The following is a 19,128-nucleotide window of genomic DNA, read 5'->3' on the forward strand; positions in this document are numbered from 1 at the left end:
TTTTATTTTTATTATAAAGGGATGATTGTTCATTGATTTAATTAAAGAGAGAGGATAAGTGAAAGATTTCTAATATGAAAAGCATGGTGTTTTAATGGCTAACAAATCATTAAATTACTCAACAATCTCCATTTATAAGTTTGAACATGTGGTTGATAGTCTATTGAAGATCGTGTTTTTTTTGTTTGAAAACATGGGTGATGACGAATTAAAAAAAGCTAGATTTAACAAATTATTTTAAATACATTTGTGATATAAAGAAAGTTATTAAAAAAATTGTCAATTTTTTTTTTACTTTTAAATTGTAGCTTTAAAAAAAAAATCATGTTTACTAATATGAAAATGTGATATTTGTTTAATAAAAGTAAGAGGTACATTTTTTTACATTCTTTAAGTCACATGACACTTCAACTTTTTTTTTTAATCCATGCTATTAATTTAGCTCTTGGTCTATTAAAATGATTTGTTAAACTTATTAAATATCACATTTCTTTTCTTTGAAAACATGGTTGATAATGAAAATAAATTTAGATTTAACAAAATATTTTAATTACGGTATGGGCATAAAAAATGGTTGAAAAGTTTAACAAAAAACTTTTTTTTTTCCTTTTAAGACATAGTTTTTGAAATAAAAAACCACATTTTAGATATGAAAAACGTAGCGTTTGTTTTCGAGTCATGTGGTTCTTTAACTTTTTTATTAAAATAATTTGTTAAACTTATGAAATATTACATTTTTTCTTTAAAAACATGGTTGATGATGAAAAAAAGTTAGATTTAATAAAATGTTTTAATTATGTTTATTGCATAAAAAAATAGTTGAAAAGATTGACAAAAAACACGTTTTTTACTTTCAAGATGTAATGTTTGAAATTAAATAATACGTTCTTGATATAAAAACTATGGTGTTTATTTTCAAATCACATGATTTCTCAACTTTTTTATTACAATAATTTGTTAAACCATGAAACATCAGTTTTTTTCTTTGAAAATGTGGTTGATAATAAAAAAGTTGAGTTTAATAAAATATTTTAACTACATGTATGACATAAAAAAAAAAGTGGTTGAAAAGGTTAACAAAAAATATGTTTTTACTTTCAAGACATAGTTTTTGAAAAAAAAATGCATGTTCTTAATATAAGAAATTTGGTGTTTGTTTTCAAAGCATTACTTCTAATTTTTTTTAATCGATACTATTAATTTGACATTTTTTTTATGTTTTGTTGAGTCTTTTTAACATATGTCATCATGCATTTTTTTTGTTCCATTTTTTAGCAGTTTTTATAGAACCTATATGTTTGCCTTTATTTTTTTCTTTTTTATTTTCTCAACTCTTTTAATAGATATTTCCCTCCTTTTTTTTAGAGGATAAAGGTTTTTTTAAAAAGATTTAATCTTGTGAAAAAAAATAATTATTTTTAAAGCTTGATGTTTAAGGATTTTTTGTGATTATGGTTAATTAGTTATTGATTTGTTCATGATTGATTAAAGGAGTTGGTGAGAGGTTGATTTGCAATTGGATTTTTTATTGTGCGATCATTAATTCAAGAATGAAAAAAATTATTGAATGGAAAAAGAATGATTATTCTTTTCCATTTGTTTTTGGGTTTCTCTTTTTGCTTTGTTAGCAAAATTAAATAAACAAAGATTTTGTCTTTTTTTAAAAAATTTTGGGTTGTTTGTTTTTTACCCATTTTGATTATTAATTTTTGTGAAGAGTTTTGTTAATTATTTAACATATTTTATTTTTTTTGTTCTCAATTTATTTCAATGCATATTTTTTATTTGAATTCTCGTTTATACATAAAATTTGTTTGTCACATTATGAAATATTATCAAAGTTGTTGGCTTACATTATACTTTTTTTTAATTGTGTACTTTTATCAGATTTCTTTTAACAAAAAATTTATTGTTTATTGTGTTTCACTATGCTTTATTCTTGGGAGCATTATCAGTACGTTCTTCTTATTAAAGTTATCATTTTCTTTTGTCTATTTGTTTTGTTTTGGTTGCAAGTTCATCCTTTTTCTTTTATTTTTTTTGTTTCTTCTATGTTCTTACCTTCAATTCAATCTTGTGTATGTTATTGTTGATTTTATAGTTATAAATTATATAGTCATTTTTCTGTTCGATTTGATTGTTTTTTCTTGCTTTTTTCTCTTTTATTTCTTATTGCTTTTGTTAATGTTATTGATTGTATTTGAAATATCATTATTATGGTCTTCTTTTGAATTTTTTTCCTTTTTTTTGTTACTTACTTTTGCAAGTTTTCGATTACTTATGTTACATTGTTATTATTTGAATTTTATATACTTGATTTTAATCGTTATATAATAGTTTTAAATATTTTAATACCTTTTTTAAATGATATAAGATATCTTTGTTCTACTTCTCATAAAATGCAAAATTATTTTCATTTTTTCTATTGCTAATTGAAATGAAAATATCTCAAGTTTATATACCATTGTTTTACAAAAAAAATTTTTGTCTTTATATATTGTGTGATTATTTTGCATCAATTTTTTAAAGTTTTTATGTACAAGTTTGAAGCCTTTTTTGAAAGGTGTTATGGTGTTCTTTTCAAACATTTATTTGTTTTTGTATGTTCATTTATTTATTATGTCAGTATTAACAGATTAAGTATGTTATATTAGTTTTTTTCCTTTTTTGATATGTTTTTCATCAATATTTATTTTTATTTTTTGCATGAAATTTTTTTTTTTGCTTTGGGATTGTGCTTCATCTTTTTACAACAATTTGTGTATTTGTTGATAGGTTTGTTTTATTTAGCTTTTTTTCATTATTGTTTTAAGCTTGATCAATTTATTTAAACTATCACTTCTATAGTTAGTTTTGTTATAGTTTTTTTAACAATATTTTTTTCATATTTTGAATGTTTGTTTTGTGTTTGTAATTGTTACTTTAATTGATTTTTTATTGTAATCTTATCAGAAATATTATTTTATATGTTTTTTAACAGATTAGATATACTGTATCGCTTTTGTTTTTCAATATGTTTAATCATTTGTGATTGTTTATTTAAGATGATTTTTTTGATTGGTTACTATTTTCTTTATTCTTATGTTAAACATATGATTTTTTTTTTTTGCTTTTTTTAGGGAAAACTTGTTTTGCTATTGGATTGTGGTTTGTTTCTTATTGTGTTTTATCGGTAGTGTCAAGTTTGTTTTACTTTTTTTTTTGTGTTGTTTTAACTTTTATTGGTTTGTTAAGATGAACACTTATATATATATTTATTAGCTTTTTTAACAACCTTTTTTTTTTTTACGTTTTGAATCTTTGTTTTGTGCTTGGAACTATTAATTTTATTACTTTTTTATTTTTATTTTGTATTATATGTGTTAATTTGATTTTTTACGTTTTTATTTTACTTTTATTTGTTATTTTGTTTATGGATTTGTGTGAAATCTTTTGAACAAATAGATTTAAAAGGTTAACCACTCTTAGATTACAGAAGATTAACAATTCTGAGAATCTTTTTTCATCTAATATGATTCCACCAAGTAGTCATCTAACCTTATTGAATAAACTTTGTGATGATGTTAATTTAATTGATTTGACTCCTAATTAACATTTAGACAATTCGATTGGTTCAAAGCATAAGAGATTAATTAAGAATGTTTCTACTATGTATCATTTAAATGTGAATTCCATCAAGCCTGCGGTTTCTGATATTAGATTTTTGCAATCAAATCTTGGTTGGCTTGGTTATAGTTTGAGCAATCCTTATTGCAGCCCTTTTTTTCACTATGGTTATTACATTGCTAATCGTAAATATTTTAAACCATTAAATCATTATGGGTTAAATCTCATTTGTCCTTATTGTGGTGCACGAATATGGTTTGATAAAAGGGTTTCAAAACTTAGCCAGATTAATAATCTTGTTTTCAATCTTTGTTGCAAGAAAGAGATTATCAAACTGTCACATGCTACTTGCACACTTTCGTTTCATGATTCTTTGTTAATTATGGGAAATGTGAAAAAGTTAATAAATTCAAGGATAAATTAAGATATATAACTCGATGTTTCAATTTACATTAATAAGTTCTAAGATTGATATAGCTATCAATACAAAGCCTGTCATATATGTTTTTAGAATTGGTAGTTAGATGCATTTTCGAATGGGTTTTTTATTACCTTTACAAGGTCAATCTCTGAAATTTGTACAGTTATACATTAATGACACACCTAATGAAAATGGTAATAGGTTGGTTGTTTTTTATTTTGCTTCTGTTTCAAATATCAATCTTGTTATTGTTAATGGTTTGATGAATACATTGAATGAAACCAATAATATTGTTAAAGCTTTTACAATGGCAAGAGATCAATTTATTGAAGCAAATTTTTTACTGGTTAGATTATGGTTGATAAGAAATAGAATTGAAGAGTACAAATGAATGATAATCCTTTAAATGCAAAGATTATTGGATTATTGGTTGGTGATGGCGAATCTATTATCGATGAGCGGGATATTATTGTTGAGCATACCAATAATGGTTTGAAATGAATAAATAAGTTTGTTTATGCAATGCAATACCTTCTTTTATTTCTTTTTGGTAAAGATAGATTCTTATTAAGGATTAAATATCAAATATTACGATTAAGAAGTGTGAGAAACTATGGTAAAAAGAGGAAAGTTGTCACCATGATGGAATATTATACTTATTTAATTCAACAATACATTGAAACCGGATACACTTTACTAAGGGGTGAAAGACTTTTTTAGTAATTTATAGTTAATACTTACTTATGTGTTGAATGGATTCAATTGCAGTGGATTCAAGATAACTAAGCACAATTGAAATTTAAGATTTATCAAGGAGTATGCAATTACCAACGGTGAAGTTGATGCGAGAACTATTAAGAAGCAAATTATTTTTTCATCCAATTTTGTGTTTGGTCCTAGGTTTTTGTTCCAAAATTATTAGGATACTATAGCTAGATGTAGACAGTATGGTTATCCAAATCTTTTTTATTACTTTCACATGTAATCTAAGGTGGCCTAAAGTTAGAGAAGCATTACGTATGATTTTAGGTCAATGAATTGAAAACAAACCTAATATTCTTGTAAGATTATTTAAATTAAGGTTTAAATATTTGTTGGATGACATCATAAAGAACAAGTATTTCGTGAAGTTTTGACAGATGATTGCTTGATATTCTATGAATAATATTTTTATTGTTGTTTATTAATTATTGTTTAGTAAGCCAATCTAATTTTATTTCTATTATTTTTTTATGTAGTGGTTTAGACAATTGAATATCAAAAAAGAGGGTTGCCACATACTCATATTTTATTATAGTTGCATTCAAGAGACAAATGCTAATCCATTGTTGATGTTGATAGAATCATCTCCGCTAAAATTCTAGGTAAGCATTTAGTTTCTTTGGCTTATGAATCTGTTACAAATTTCATGATACATGGTCTTTGTGGTCTTATCGATGCTGATGCTTCATGTATGCAAGATAAAAAGTGCTCTAAATTTTATTTTAGTTTTGTAAACTAAAATCTACCTTTTAAAGATATTAGAATCAAGTTTGAGACTCTTTTTGAAAATGAGATAGATTCAATTAGGTAACCAATCACACCTAAACGAAAAACATTATTAACGATTTCTAAAGTCTATGTCTAGATAGGTCTATAGATTTATATGTTATGACAGTAGTCATAAAAGAAATAAAGTGCTTATTCCTAAGATTTGTTTTATAGTTAAAGATTGTAAATGGCCATTTATTTTCAAAAGAAAATAATTTCCTATTTGATTATCATATAGTATGACCATCAATAAGAGTTAGGGTCAAACTCTTGAATTTGTTAGAATCTATTTGCCAAGGCCTATATTCACTTATAAACAATTATATGTTGCAATATCTAGAGTCACTCATAAAGGATGTTTGAAAATACTGATAGAAAACTTAGATGGAAAAGCAGATTGTTACACAGAAAACATTGTGTATCAAGAAATTTTTTATGGGCTGATACAAGATTGTTTATTATATGCTTTTTCATTATTTCTTTATAATTGAATATCTATTTGTAGTTCTATGAATAAAATGCCTTTTTGTTTGCTATTTATATTCAATATTATTGATATTCTTCCCTTTGAAGTTATAGCTTTTTATTAACTATATGTATGTATTTTTACTGTGAGATTTTCCTTATTGATTCAATTTCTTTATATTTGTGATTACTAAGTTTGGTTTATGATTTTATTCTTTTTTTATGTTGGATACTTGCTTGCATCATTTTTTTTTTTATAATGTGTTTATGTGTAAGTAATAAGTCATTATTAGGTTTTAAATCAACTTAAACACCGTAAGCATTCTCAAAGAATCAGAATTCGTGTTGTTAGAATGTGGGATTCAGTGCTTCTTGGTTCTAAAAGAAAAGTGATGCCCATTATTTTAAACCAAAGCTCAAGAAAAGTTCTTTGTATAAAATATCTGATTTTTTGGTTGGGCCAAAGAAATCATCTACCAACTCTATTTTAGCTCCTTTTGTCATCTATTTTGTGTGTACAACAAAAATTATTGAAATTTTGATTCGCCTAAATGTTATCCTTTGCATTATTTTGATTTCTAGCTTTTTGAATCACTTTAAAAATGTATTGATACCAATTTATTTTTAACAAGTAGTTACTATTCTATTTTAATTAACAATCAAAATTAAGTATCATTATGTTTAATTTTTTATTTCAGATATGAAAAATTTATTGATGCTGTTTATATCTTTGTTTATTTATAGATGTTATAAGGGTTCTTATAAGTGTTGGATATGTTATAAAAATTTATGACAATGACAAATAAGATGAAGTTGGTAGATAAAGTATTTTGCTGTAAAATGAAAAGTTAATATCTATATCATAACTTTGTCTTCTATTTAATTCTTATTTAAAATGATATCAATAAATTTTTTTTTATAGTCTAACTCTAAATGTGATATTATTGGCTGCAAATGCTAATATTTAAAAAAAAGATTTGTTACAATCGCAATCAAACGTTGTTGTCATCCTTACTGGCATAATTGTCAAACAATTTCAGATTAAGTTTTCTTATTTCTTATTATATTAACTATTTTTTTGTACATTTTTTTAAAGAAATTGGATCTAATCCTTTTTTATTAATATTTTTGACAATTAAAATAAGAAATCCAACTCTGAACAACTCTTTTGCTACAAAGTTATACATTAATTTATCAATTGTTAATACTAGAATTCTGAAATCAAGGTTTGCAATATTGTTATGTGTTGCATTATTCCACTTTGTAGGCAAGAAAAACAAGATGCTGCACTAGTAATGAAACCAAGTACTGAAAAAAAGGCTAATGATAATGACCTAATTGTTAAAAAAATTGAAGACAAGGTAAGTTTTTACTATAAGAAGGACTTTAATATAAAAAATAATTAAAGAATAGTTATTCTTCTTTTTTTTATTTAACTTTTACTCATTTTTTAAATATCTTGATATTTTTATGAACACTTATAGGTTATTATTTCTCTTAGTAGGAGTAAAGAGCCAAAAAAAAAAGAACCATGACCAATTAAAGTAGCATGTCAACTCTTTTTTACATCCAAATCTTTGCAATTTTTGGTTATCTATGCTGGGTTCATACATTATGAAGAATACCAAACATATTATGTCATAATTATGTTTGGTATATCATCATAATTCTTGCTTCTATCACTTTTAGTTCTTTCGCAAATAATTAATATATTTGATTTTATCTTTATCATAGTTTATTTATGAACAAAGGAATCACCCTATCATTTTTTGTTTGATTTGTGTAGCTTCTTCACACACTATAATTCATGAAAATTGAAGATTGTTTAAAGAATTGAAAAAAATGTCCCAATTTAATTATCTTTAATATTGTATCATCAAATTGAATGTATCATTGTTATAAACTTTATAGGTTTAAAATTATTTATAATTATTTTCTTCATGCTTTGCTTATCATTTTGTAACTGTTCAAAATATGATTTTAAAATTATTATTTTAAAAAATAAATTATATTTGAAATTGCTTAGAAAAATTTCTTTTGATAACTAACATATTATCAGTATTAATATAGTTAAAACATCACTATTTTTGCTTTATCAACATAGTTGTTGGTGAATGAAAAATGATAAATTTATATTTAAAATGATATAACCCTTTTTTTTTTTGTAATCATACAAATTTAAAATAATATAGAAACATGGCTTTTAGTAAAAAAAAATTTATATAAAACTATGTTATTTAAAACTTAAACATCATTTCTAATAAAAATAAGTATTACGTTTCTTAAATATTAAATGGGGTCTTTAATTAAAAAATACAAGGAACATTTTGTTTTTCTTTTGGAAACATGCTATTTAAATGTATTGCAAATACTACATTGAACATGAAAAACATTATGTTTGTAGAATTAAATTAAATATCACGTTTTCTACTTTATCAACAAATTTCATTATAAATGAAAATTTATGAACTTGTATTTAAAATAATATAACCTATTTTCTAACATTATATAGAATCATGATTTTTAATAAAAAATATTATTGAAAACTATGTTCTTTAAAGTTTAAATGTGGTTTTTAATTTTAAATAAATAAATACTGTATTTTTAAATTTTGGAATGGGGAATAACGAAGAAATTTTGTTTGGGAAATGTGGTGTTTAAACCCATTGCAAATATTACGTTTTTAACAAAAAAGACATTTTGTTTGTAAAATTCAACTTAATAGCATGTTTTTGTATTTTATCAACATAGTTGATGGTCAATGAAAAAGAATAAACTTATATTAAAAATGATATAACCCATTTTTTCTAAGGTTAAAACCCATTGATTTATTATCATACGTAAAGAAAGATTGGAGAAAATTTTTAATGTTAAGAAGTTTTCTGTATAAAATATGTATCAATCTTGTGAATAACAAGATAGATCCTTCAATCTCAAATTTGAAAACATGTGTTTCCAATGAGGAAAAATGTTTGTTTTTTATCTCAAATTATTTTTTATTATAAAAATTATAATCATTTTTTTCTTTTTTAGTTTATAATAGTTTATTTTAAAATTTTAAAACATTGTTTTTTTACCTTTTAAATCATCATCAATTCAAAGATAACAAATATGAAACATATGTTAAATTTCCATATGAATAACATACAAAAATGAACATGACTTACATATGAATATATATTATAAGATTTAAAATTTTGAATTTCTATACAAATTATCTGTATTGAACTTATATCAATATATTAATTTATTCATATCAATAAAAAAAAAGATTGGTTTGTCCTCAAGTTCTCATTGTATAAATCTGCATATATACTTACACCATTCATCATGTACTCCGTTTATTTCTTCTTTTGTGAATGCTTCCTTTTGAACCCATTAAAAAAATAATTTTAATAAGTGTGCATTCTATATTTGTGTTTAGTATGGAAACATATGTTTCTACTTTAAATTAATCTTAACCTTATTTTGTGTATTCATCATATCATTACAAATGACTTCCTTGATGAAGCGAATGATATAATAATCACATTATGAATTTCCTAGTTGATAAGGAATCTACAAATCATTATATTATCAGCTCAGTTCTCAAGAGGCTTAATATTAATTTAAAACAATTCAAAAAGATAGAACAAAAACTAAACTTACCTTAAATCTAACCCACTGTGGCATTTTATTTGCATTACAGATTTTCAATCATCTGAAACAAAAAACAAAAAAAAAATCATCATAAAACTAGCATTTCACTAACAAATGAATTGTAAACATAACATAAATTATTTAATATGACTAATATTATTACCCTTTGATCACACTTATTAATTCCTCAGAGCGGTTTCCCTTACCTTTTAATGAATTAAAAAAATAAATTCTATATATTGCATTTTGAATAATAAGCAATCGACAATAGGCCATGAATAAATATTATCAACATTCATGTAAGAATATGATGTTTTTAATAATTATTAGATTTGTATAAAATTATGTAAAAAATTAATAAAGGAAACAATAAATACATACCTTATATTATAAGATGCAATAAAGTACTTTGCCTTTTTTAGCATTTGAGACGCAAAATACTTTGCACGGTTCTCTAATGTGCCTAAATTACTTGATATAGAAATTGGATTAATGAATCCATAAATATTAGTCATGTACTTCTCCTTCGTAAATTTGTACAAGAGGCTACATGATAAATACAAACTAATTATAATATCAGTATACATTATATATAAATGTTATTTGATATATATTGATATGAAGATATAAACTAACCTTATGTGTACTATTATTTCTGCAATTTATATCTTTTTCATTGAACAAAATCTTGAAATCTCCTTTTCACCAATCCATATTGATAATTGGTGATTAAATAATCTATCTTCAACTTTAACAGCTATTTGTGATTGATCAATTAAATTTTGTTTTGCATAATTTTTAAGGCCTTTCATAGTAAGTTCCAAAGGTGCATTTTCAACAATTTCAATTTTTTCATGACCTTCAATGGTATCATCTAAAAGTGCATTTTTTATATTTTTATCTTGAACAATTTGTTACATACAAAAATGTATTTATATAAAGTTAAATTCTACTTAACAAACAATCTAGTTAATTAATTCATAACATATTTTATCGGAAGAAAAGATTGGTAAAAAATTCATCAACAAATTCATCTCTAACATTCTTTGTAAAAGGTTAACTTGTTGTGTTACTTCGTATGATTGTTAACTTTGCATGCAATTCAGGAGTTTGTTATTTTTTGTCAGCAATTATTTAGTAGTTTTTTATTTTTGGGGTTTAGTTTTTTTTTAAAATAATTTATTGGAGTAACAAAGCTCCCAATACCTCAAACATGACGAGGTTTATCTTTTGTATCAAAAGTTAATGTTAGCACATCTTTATTATCATTGAAATTGCCATTACCATCTTTGCATCTCATTGCTATGTTATCCTAAAACATAAAATTCATACATAGATAAGCATGATATATTAAAATTTATAAATAGCTGTTAGCATCAAATGATATATAAATTCAATATGAAGTTACCCATCTTTTGAACCAATTTTTTAGTTGCTTCATTAGAATATTCCTCAGTTTTTAATGCATATACTTTTTTTAAAACCTCATATATTGATATTTTAATATTTGATCCAGATCTTTCCTATATTTATATCAAATATAAGTTTGGAAATTGAAGATGATTGAATTTCATGTTCTTAGAATCTTCTGTATAATACATAATAAAAAATACTTACAAGTTTATTTTTAACATTTATATATCTTTTTCTTAATGCTTGATAATTATACTTTTTTTTAGCCCTTTTTTTTTTAACTTCTTTTATTTTCTATTTGCAACAAATTGAAGAACACATAAAACAAATAGCTTTAATAACAAATGAAACAAAATAACTCAAAGTTAATAACCATTTACCAAAAAAAAAAAAAGATTGCTATACCTACATTGAAATCATCTTATAATTGAGTTGAAATAAGCTTTCTTCATTCTTCATCAAGAATTACATCTAAATATATGTTTGAGAGATGAGCCAGCGTATTAAAGTTGTTAACATGAGGTAATATATAAGTTCGATGCGATCTGCCTTTAAAATCCTTAAATTTTTGCCTAGCAGATTGCAACTCAAGTTTTTTATATTGAGTTAGGACATCAAAGTTTTCCTATAAACAATAAGTTAAAAAATTTAAACAATCCAAACTAATTACGTTCAATAACTAATAAATATTAACAATAAATAATATCAATTTGATTAATATCACTAACCATAACTGATTCTGATATATGATTATTTTCACCCACCGTAACATTCCTCCAGCTGTTGTAGTTAATAGATAATATTTTTCGTATAAAGCATCTAATATGACTGGCAATTTTTGATGCGACACTTAAAACAAGTTGGCCATCAGCATTAAATTCAACATGTTCTTTCTTACCAATTCCTTTAAGTAATTTAGATCGTCCTTTACCCTTTTTTTTTTCAAACAGGATATATCAACTGAATATTATTTTTCATCTTCATTTAAAGTAGATATGTATTCTTAAAGATTCATTATATTAACAAATCTATGCAAATGAATATATAATGAACTACATAAGTGAAAAAAAAAATATAAAAACATACTCTACATAATAATTTGTAATCATAAAAAGAACCTAATGATTTATAAAACATAGCAACATTATAAAGTCAAATAAATGTAATTAGTTAGGTCAAATGTAAAGAAAGAATCAAATGAACAATATAACTAAGTTAAACAAATGTAATTTGAACCTAAAAGTAATAAAATATAGATTTTTTCTGTTCGTGGCATGACACACTTAGCTTGAAAATGATTGTTACATGAAACGACACCAACAAAAATATCAGTAACCAAATATCGATGAATATGGCAACAAACGAGATGTTTACTACCTAAAGGTGAATTGATGGTGCAAGGCTTTTATTTTTTAAGTTTTTTTATTTTTTTTGTTAAATGGTTTACTTATAGACTGTCTCTGATGTATAAAAAATGGTATTAAAATTTTTTTTATTTAAACAAAAAACCTTTGTGCTTTAAAAAAAAAAACTACTTTTGGAAGATCTTTTTCCCTTATTTAAATTTACTTTTTTAAAAAAAAAATCGTTCTATTTGTAGTTTTAATTAAATATCATATTTTTAATTTCAAAAATATTTTTTATAAATTTTTCTAATCAAGTACCCTATTTATACTTTTATAAATACTTCATCATTGGTAAGCAAAATGCAATACATAAAAAAATGTTATATTTAAATAAAATGTGTTTATGCTTTAAATTATTTAAATTTAAAAAATTTTGTTTACGATTTAAAATTACCTTTTTGTGTAAAAATCGTATTATTTTCTTTTTAATTAAATACCACATTTTCATGTAAAAAAAAATAGTGCTTAAAACTTGCAATTAAATACTCCATTTGGAACATGATAAATGTGGCGCTTATTAGTTTTTTTTATTTGTTTATCGTTGTTTAAACAAACCTTATAATTTTATAGTTTTCATTCATAAAAATAAAGTTTATGCTTTAATGTTTTAGAATTTTGTTTCTTAAGTGGATTACTGATATCGTTTTCTCAAAAATAAATTTATAATTATCACTTAAATATAGTTTTTATTATCAAATACCCAACTTATACTTTTTCTAAACACTCCGATCTTACTTTAGAAAAAGTAATGCTAATTTTTTTATTTAAGTAAAATATATTTTTGCTTTAAATAACTTAAAATTTGGAAAAAAAATTTTCATGATTCAAAGTTACCTTTGTTTCTAAAAATTGTATTATTATCGTATTTAATGAAATACCCCATTTTTACATAAAAAAATATAGTGTTTATAATATGTGTTAGCTTTTTAGAAAAGATGGTGATTCAAGAAGGGAAGTAAATTAGATTTCTTTAAATTCTTTTCCAATAAATGATTTCAATATGATTGAATGAAAATTAAAATCAATATCAAAATGATGCAAATAACAATAAATTGATGACTATAAGCAAGTATAAACTATAATCAAAATAAAAAGATGAGAATAGAAAAATCAAATACAATAATTTATAGAGGTTTGGTTCTTTTCTACAAGACACCTACGTCATCTCTCTTGATTTTTCATACTAAGGCTTCAATCCATTAATTGAAGAAAAACTCTTACAAGATATAAACATATATTGTACTAAATCTCTATTCTTTTAAGGCTTAGATAGCAACGTCTACCCTTATAATATCAAAAAGATACTTCACTTCTTGTTTACAAGATAACCTAAATAATTTTTACAAATTAAAATACCTCTCAAGGTTGAGTGTTTGCCTAATGAAATATAAAAAAATTTAATGAATGAACAACAACAATGATTTAAATACAACAAATACAAAAGATATTGAATTTAAGCTATAAAACTCTTAATTTCTTTGAGAGAATGAAAATATGACTTGTTTAATCTTGTTCTCTTGATTCATCAATCTTGTTGGTTAGTTGGAGTACCTAGCTTATAGAGGAATTGGGGAAATAGCCATTGGGAATGCTTGAGAAAAGAAAATAGCCATTGAAGCTTGATAAACTAGCCGTTGGAGTTGTTTTAGGGCCTACCCAATCGATCCGCTTCAATCCCTTCTATGAATAGATCGATTGGTTCAAGTCTTGGTGTCATTTTTCACTTGAAAAGCACGATGCAATCAATCCCTTTCTTAAGGGGATCAATTGGTTCACGTTTGGATGAGCCATTTTGAACTTGAAAAATACGACCTGATTGATCTCTTTCATGAAGGGATCGATCTTATTAAGAGGATGATCGATCCTCTACATAAGATGATCGATCTTTTTTTCAACTTGAAGCATAAAGATACATTCTAGGTAAAAAAGTCAATCGATCCCTTCCCTGAGAGGATCGGTCTTATCAAAGCTGGGTGGTTGTCTCTTATTTTGTATTCTATTCACTAATTTAATCATATCTTGAGTTATACAAATCCAAATCAAAAACTGTTTCAAGATTTAGAAACTAAACTTAAAGGGCTTTCTATCCATATAAAATTTATGACCTAATTCATTGTGTACAAATTATAGTGAAATTTTAAATTACCCCTTATGCAGTTTTTAGATAATTACAGAGTATCTAGTAAAAGTTCAAAATCTTTTTTACAAAATTTAGATTTAGATTTTGTTTAATACATTAGAAAGTAGACTCAAAGAACTTTCCAATTGTATAAAATTCAAATATTAAAACTTTATGAATTAATATAGAAAAATAAAACAAATTTAATATTGAAAAATTTTGTTATTGTAAAATAACTTTCTTAAGTTAATCTATTTCTCAAAATCAATATTATCAAAATTGTATTAGGTCCAAAATGAATAAGTTCACTTTAAAAAGAACAATTAGACTTTCATTTAAGCTTAAATAAATAATCTTTAAAGATAGATTTGGTTTGAAAAATATGAAAACAAGAAATGTTTGTTTAAACTTTGAAAAACATATTATTTATTTAGTTCTAAAATATAAAACTTAAGAACATCTACTAAATAAATCTTTTTCAAAATCTTGATTAAGCTTATTTAGCTTAATGTTTTACCATTTTAAAATAAAGATTAATTCAAGACTAACAATCTGAAATTAAATACTTCATTTATAGTATGATAAACATGGTGATTTTTAGTTATTTATTTATTTATTTATCGTTGTTTAAATAGATCTTATAATTGTGTTATTTTCATTCATAAAAATAAAGTTTATGCTGTTAAGTTTTTTATTTTTGTTTGTTAATTGGTTTACTGTATCATATTCCCAAAAATAAATTTGTAATTATTACTTAAATACTTTCATTTTTAATTAAATACCTTGTTTTGACTTTAAAAGATGTAGTGTTTGTATAATTTAATTAAACACTCTATTTATACTATTATAAATGTCGTCATTATTTTTTATTATTTAATTTTAATTGTTTAAACAAATATTATAAACTTTTTATCTCCAACCATTAAAAAAATTTTGCATATTAAATATATATTTTATTTATTAAGTCATTTTTTAATATCATATTTACTCCGTTTGCTATGTGAGAAATGTAGTGCTTTATTAAATATTTACATAATATTTGAAAATGTTTTGAAAATCATAAAAATTTTATGTTTATGTATACAGAAAAAAATATTTCATTCAAAAAATATTTTTGAACAACTATATTTTTTAAAACAAAAACCCTAAACCCAAATTAATAACATAAAACTGAAACCTATAAGTCGTATAACATCATTTTTAACTCAACTTCTTCATCTTCTCAGTTAACAAAGCAGATAATATTTAAATCTTTAGTAAAACCTGTTTGACTTTTCATTTTCTTTATTCAAACAAATTCCTCCTTGGCCTTTTCATTTCTTCACGCTCTTAGAATTTAAGTTAAACTTTTTCTTTCAAAAAAAAGAAACCTTAAAAGCCAATCTTTTAACTTCTTCAACAATATAATGATTTCTACTATATTTAATTATAATGATTTCTACTATATTTAATTATTGTGAATGATTGTTTTTTCAACTGTTTTTAAAATGCAACATATTCCTGCTACCTTTTGTAAAGAGTCCCTTCCACAACATGATATCGATGTTGTCTTGATGGTTCTACAAAAGCGCATAAGCTAACCTATTCAATTTAGGTATTCAAAGAAAAATAAAATTTTTTAAAATGGTTTGAAAAAATTTGTGATAGACAATCGGTTGATCCCTGGGGATCATTGCTTTTTTCAAATGGTTGAACAATGTTTATTATATGTTCTAATTAATAAAAATTAGATGTCTAAAACTTAACATGCATCACTTAATATTTTGTTTAAACTCTAATATTACTTTGTAGCCATTGTGTTTTTATTATTCTATAATGGCTTGTAACAACTGTTTTAGCTGCTTTTGTATATTTTTTATTGACATCTTTAAGCAGCTATTGTTTAATATTTAATCTTATTAACTGTTTATATGATATATGATTAGTGTGGTGGGATTCTATTTAAATTTTTTTCCTTTGGCAAAGAGCAATTCTTGCAACATTGCGTGAGCAGTGTTTTAGTGAAAATAAAAAGAGAATTTCAATACAATCAATATAAATTGCATTTTTAATATAAAAAAATAGATTAAAAAAATAGTTTACTTAGAAAACTTCAACAAAATTGATCTATCCTTAAAATGAAAGTTAACTACATGATTTAGTAGATTTAAATGTATAGTTAGAATAAGTTTATGATGAATGCATAGTTTAAGTCTTGGAATTTAAAATTAAGGATTGATGTGAGAATTTTCATATTTAAATATGTAGATTTATTTTGATAAAATTTAATTAAATATTAAATTTATTTATTTATTTTTTAGATTTGATTTATAATTTTATGTTTGAGTTATATATATTTATTATTTAATAAATTTATTATTTTGTCTTTTTTTTTTTTAATGACGATGAAGCATTTCATAATGGTAAATGTAATATAATGACAAAATTTTTAATTATCAAGCTCATTTAAAAAATTACATATAAATTATATAAATTTTAAAGCTAAATGACATCTTTGTCCTTAGATACATAGAAAGATTTAGATAAAAATTTTTAGGTAAAATTTATGAAATTTTTTACTAAAAACGATTAAATAAAAAATAAATTAAAAAAATTGATAACTTAAAAGGTTTTATTATATAAATCAAGTGTACAAAATTAAAAAAGAAATTTTTTACATATTTTTTTAGATAAACATCTTTAGCAAAAATTTTGACAAAATTTTTATCAATAAATAAGTACATATCAAATTTAAATTATGAATAATATTTTAAATAATTTTTTATATATTATTGATTTTTATATTAAAATCTATCAAGATTTAAAATTTTTATAAAATTTTTTAGAAATTCATAAATTCTATAAAAAAATTATTTAAGTATCTAATATACAAAATTTGCAAGAATGTCCCTGGATGCCATATGTCAACCCCTAATTTTTCTTACCTTTTTATAAAATATTTAAATATTTAATAGAAATTTTCTCTAATTTTTTTAAAATTTTAAAAAATATATATTTTAAAAGATTTTATTTTTAATGTGTGTAACTCACTTATACTAAATTTTCTTTTTACTTTTCTTTTTTTACTACTTTTTACTTTTTCCCTTTAAAAAATATTTAATAAATGTTTTCTAAACTTACAAAAAATATCTTTTTAAAAATTTATTTTTTATACGTCGAACCACTTATACCAAACTTATTTTTTGCTTTTCTTTTTTTTTAATCTTTTTTTAACCTTTTTTCTTTTTAAAAATATTTAAAAATATTTTTTAAATTATAAAAAATAAATTTTTTTAAGATTTTATTTTTTATATGTGGGATCTATTTATAGCAAATTTTTTTACTTTTCCTAAAACCCTTTTAAATTTTTTCTTTTTTTTAAAAAAATATTTAATAAAGATTTTCTGTAAATATTATGTTTTTTAGACTTGTTTGTAGCAATAGTATGTTACATGTTTTTTTAATTATTTTCTTTTTTATGGTTAATAAATATTTTTTTAATTTTAGTTTTTTTAGTCTCACTTGATATTAAAAATATGACATGTGTCAAGTCATTTGACTTTTTTTTTTTCACTTTTACCTTTTTTAATTAATATTTTTTAAAAAATATTTAATGTTTTTGAAAAATATAATATTAAAATTTATTTAATCTCAACCAATCTATTAATAAATTTGATTCATTTTATTTTTTCACACTCGTTTGAAATCTCAATATGTATTTTTTTTGTTTTTACTTTTATAGATTTTTTGTTTAGATAAATTTTGTAAAAAAAGATATTGGTGTTAATGTGGCACCTATCAAATAAATCTCCACTCAATTGAAATATTCACATAATATTTCAATAAGTTTTATTTTCATTTTATTTTTTAATTTTTTAATCTTTACTTTTTCCTTATTTTTCCCTTTTTTATTTTTTAATAAAAGTAATTTTACAAAAAAATTATGAATGTGTCCACCTGACATACAATTTGAGTTTTTTTTTACCTTTTGTTTCGTTCTTTTTTCAATTTTTCTAATAAATTAAATTTTGAAACGTGATATCTCAATTGATAAAGATGTTAAAATCAAGATTTAATTGAGATCATAAGTATGTTTATAATACTTTATTCTGACTCAATATATATAAAAATATATATATTTTATTATTTATTAGTTTTATACATTTATGTGTATTAAGTTAATAAAATAATTCTTTTTTATCTTAACTGATGAAATTTTTTAAACTCAATATTATATGCCAATATAGCATCTCCTATCTGGTTTTTTTTTTTCTTTTTCAACTCTTTTTTTGCTTTTTTGCAAAGTTTTTTCTTTTACTCTTTTCTCATTTATAACTTTTTTTTTCGTAGTTTTTAAATTAATTTTACGAGAAAAATGAACCAATTGAAATATACACGTTTCGTGCTCATTTTTTTTTAATTTGATAATTTTTTGCAACAAAAAAAGATGAATAGATACGAAAAAATTTTTTAAAAATTCTTCAATTAGATTAAATAATTCAAAATTTAATAAAATGATATGATATAAAAATAATATAAAAAATATTGAC

This window comes from Durio zibethinus, chromosome 25 (assembly GCF_047325235.1).
Source record: "Durio zibethinus cultivar Kanyao isolate XHJ-2024 chromosome 25, ASM4732523v1, whole genome shotgun sequence".
Classification (NCBI taxonomy): Eukaryota; Viridiplantae; Streptophyta; class Magnoliopsida; order Malvales; family Malvaceae; genus Durio; species Durio zibethinus.